General features: G+C 44.8%; 1 long non-coding RNA gene across 1 annotated transcript; it reads right to left on the bottom strand.

The window, feature by feature from the left end:
• LOC121973522 lies at nucleotides 1-328 on the bottom strand. The gene is made up of 3 exons (XR_006109645.1): nucleotides 282-328; nucleotides 141-194; nucleotides 1-62 (listed from the first exon to the last, which is right to left on the bottom strand). It is a non-coding gene; the product is annotated as an uncharacterized LOC121973522 (long non-coding RNA).
• Nucleotides 329-4,335: the final 4,007 nt, after the last annotated feature.

The raw sequence follows: 4,335 nt of genomic DNA, 5'->3' as shown, positions 1-4,335 counted from the left end.
CGAAAATCCACAGCACAAGACTACCCTCGTACTCACTGATCCACGCCAAGAGATAGTTGCTGCTGGAATTAGAACAAGCAAACCAAATCAACAATTCATCAAGATCCTTGAACCTACAGAATTTCCAACCAAAACTAAACCTCTTTGCTGAAATTTTTCCCACAGTGCACAACACTTGACTGGAATCCCCCTTACTGCTCCAATTAATAATAGATGATACAGATTCATCAAGACAACATCAAGAAAAAAAACAAATTTGAGAACTTACTGGTAGCACTAACCTTAACACCTTCTCCTTAAAAGACCCTCAACTGAAACAAGATCCACCTCAATAAACTAAAAACCCCAATCTTTGTTCCAGATCAGTGGAAGAACAGACTCCGCATCTGGAACTAGTACACAACGTGGAGGAGGTCGGCGTTGTTCGAGTCAAGAGATGGCAGCATCGGCTGGGCACAGTGAAGACCACACAGAATAGATCTAGAGCAGAAGAATTCGGTCGGCTAATCGGTGCTCGGAAGAAGAGAGGAAGGGGCTCTTCTCGGTGATCGAAGGAAGGGGCTCGGATGCCGGCGAATCAAGCGCAGGGGAGAGATCGGCAATGGGCGACTCGGCCAACGGTGGCCCGCGAGATCGCTCCGCAAGAGCGACTGTCGGAAGAGAAGAAGAGTCGGGCGGAGGCGAGGCTTCCCTTGTCTCTCGTCGGTCGGCGGCAGAGAGAGTGAGCGTGAGTGTGAGGGAGATAAGGAGAGAATCGGCGCCGATTGGAGAAGTTAGGGCAGGGAATCGGCGGGGAAAAGAGGACTCGACGCAAGTTTGGGGAAGGAAACGAAGGAAAAATAGAAAATAAAAGAAAAAGAAAAAAAAGAAAAGGAAATAAATGAAAATAAACATTTCCTCGCTTAAAGGGGTAGTCTAAATAGGCTTTTCCGGGCCCCGTTTTTATCCCCGTTAACTCGTCCGTACGAGCTCCGAAAAATTCCCGAAAAATTTCCAAAAATTTCAAAAAATTCCTTTATCATTAATCGCCAATTTCCGGTATTTTACATTCTCCCCCACTAATAAAAATTTGGTCCCCAAATTTCGTTATCTACTATCAGCAAGTACCAACAACAGGTAAAGAGTATAAAATGCTGAACAGTAAATAAATCACATACCTCAAGTGAAAAGATAGGGGTATCGAGCTCGGATAGTATCCTCGAGCTCCCAAATAGCCTCCTCGTCTGAATGATGCTGCCATCCGACTTTAACTAGTTGGATAGTCTTGTTCCGCAACTGACACTCCTTCCGGTCCAGAATCCGTACCGGAACCTCCTCAAAGGTGACGTCAAGCTGAACGACACTATGATATCTATCAGAACATGTGTCGAGTCGGATATATACCTCATCAGTATAGACACATGGAATACGTCGTGAGTGCCCGCCAAAGCTGGTGGTAGCGCTAAACGATAAGCTACCGCTCCCACCCTTTCCAAGATCTGGAAAGGTCCAATGTATCGCAGGCTGGCTTATCTCTTAGGCCAACCTTTTCACCCCTTTCGTGGGTGAAACTCGCAGAAATACATGGTCGCAAATGGAGAACTCTAAAAGTCTCTGACTCCGATCAGCATAACTCTTCTGGCAGTCTTATGCCTCTACCATCCTCCGTCTGATAGTATGAACCAACTCTGTCTCAAGCTGAGCTCTATGAGATCCAAATGATTGGCCTCCCCAACCTCATCCCAGAGGGTGGGTATTAGACAAGGCCTACCATACAACGCTTCAAACGGTGGCATCCGGATAGCCGAATGCAAACCGTTGTTGTAGGCGAACTCTACCCATGGCAATTGGTCCTCCCAACTGCCTCCAAAGTCCAATACACAAGACCTCAGCAAGTCCTCTAGAGTCTGAATGGTTCGCTCTAACCGTTCATCTGTCCGCGGATAGAAAACTGTACTGAAACAGAGCTGTGTGCCCAAGGCCTGCTGCAGACTCTGTCAAAAATGAGACGTGAACCGGGGGTCTCTATCCGAAATAATAGTCAACTGAACACCACGTGATCTGATAATCTCCTGACAAAACAGATCTACCAATCGATCCAGGAAATCAGTCTTCCGGATCGCTAACGAGTGCGCAGATTCGGTTAATCGATCAACGATTACCCAAATCATGTAATGACCTCGTCGTGTTCTAGACAGACTCACCACAAAGTCCATGGTAATATGTTCCCATTTCCACTCAGGAATAGGAATCTGCTAAAATAATCCGACAGGTATCTGGTGCTAATCCTTCACCTGCTGACAAACCAGACATCTCGCTACAAATTTCGCGATGTTTTTCATCATGTCGTTCCACCAATAGAAACACCTCAAATCTTGGTACATACGGGTACCGCCTGGGTGGACAGCAAATCATGAGCGATGATCCTCGGAAAGTAACTTCTATAAGACCGGATGAGACTGAAATACGCAAAAATCTGTCTCGAAAATGTATAACACCCTCCTCGTCTCGTGTGAATTCGGTCTGCTACCCGGAAGCTATCTGGCTGCAAATAAACTGCCAATACTGATCAGCAGCCTAGGGCTCTCGGATCCTCGTCCTGATCGACGACTAAGCAGCCATGGTAACAAGAATACCCTGCTCTGTCTGTAGCCACAACTCGGTGGCAAGCCAAAGTCACTCTAAACTTCCGGCTATGTGCGTCGACAACCACATTAGTTTTTCCTGGGTGATAGCTAATGGTACAATCAAAATCCTTCAAGAACTCCATCCATCTTCCCTGTCAGAGATTAGATTCCTTTCTAAGTGAACAAATATTTGAGACTCTCATGGTCCGTGAGAATCTCAAATGTAACACCGTATAGATAAGGCTGCCAAATCTTCAAGGCACAAAATAATGACAGCCAACCACAAGTCATATACTGGTAGTTCTACTCATGCTTCTACAACTGTCGAAAAATATAGAAGACTACCGTGTCGTGCTACATCAGAACAGCGCCAAATCCTGTAGAGATGCGTCGGTATAAAGCACGAATCCGTCCTCTCCAAAAGTTAAAACCAAAATCGGAGCCGACACTGGTCTCCGCTTTAGCTCCTAGAAGCTGGTCTTGCAATCCTCAGTCCAAGTAAACTTCACGCCTTTCCTGGTCAGGCGTGTAAGTAGCATAGCAATCCGTGAGAAACTCTCAACGTATCTCCGGAAATATCGGCCAAACAAAGGAAGTTGCGAGCCTCTTCTATAGACTCCGTCTACTCCCAACGGAAACAAACTCGATCTCCTGTGGAACCATAGTATACTCCTACTGGTCATCATGTGTCCTAAAAATCTCACAGAAGACAATCTCAAAACGCACTACTGAACTTCGCATATAGATGTTCTCGTCGAAACATCTCCAGAACTATACAAAATGGCGTGCGTGACTCACCGCAGATCCGAAATAGATCACAACATCGTCAACAAAGACAATGGAAACCGATCCAAACATTCTAGGGATACCCAAATAATCGAGTCCATGATAACATCTAGGGCACCGCAAGCACTAGTGGTAAAACCAAGACACATAATGTCCGTATCACAGACATTCCTAACAATAAGATCCTCAACAATAAACAGATCTAATCACCAACGATATATAATCATCAAAGAATAGAACCTCCAGTGTGAGAGCAATGCTCTATCACACGAAATACCACATATGTGGGAGCAATGCTCTACCACAAGAAATCCTCCATATGTGGGAGCAACGCTCCACCACAAATAATCCAAAATATGTATCCACAATAAATATGGGAGCAATGCTCCGCTACAAACAATCCGCAATATGTAGGAGCAACGCTCCACTACAAAACAATCCCTAAATATGTGGGAATCCAGAATAGGTGGAAACTACGCTCTACCACAAACAATCCATAACATATGGGAGCTACGCTCTACCAAAAACAATACATAAGTGCCCCAAGCACCTAACTATCTAGCTAGAGACTGCACAAGATCTCTCTTCCACAGACCAATGTGGGTAGCCTAGGGTATAACCACCCAGTAAGCAAATCAAATCCATAGTCAACTTTATCATCCTCCTAGTGGGTCGGTCACCCACTAATGGGAGAATTAGTTGACAAGGTAAAACAACCAATGTCATAATGTAGACATTTAATATTCTACATTTAACATAGGCAGAATCATCATGATGCTACCAACCATACACCCGGCACACGTGCACACACAACATATGTATGATCGACATAATCCTCCATTTTGTATACACCAAACATACTCATAACAAAGGTATAAATCATCGTGATATCTCCAACAATACATACCGTACACGTGTGCTTAAATCAACGTAGGTATAATCG

The sequence above is a fragment of the Zingiber officinale genome, chromosome 4A (genome assembly GCF_018446385.1).
Source record: "Zingiber officinale cultivar Zhangliang chromosome 4A, Zo_v1.1, whole genome shotgun sequence".
NCBI lineage: Eukaryota > Viridiplantae > Streptophyta > Magnoliopsida > Zingiberales > Zingiberaceae > Zingiber > Zingiber officinale.
This window is presented reverse-complemented; position numbering and strand designations above follow the sequence as displayed.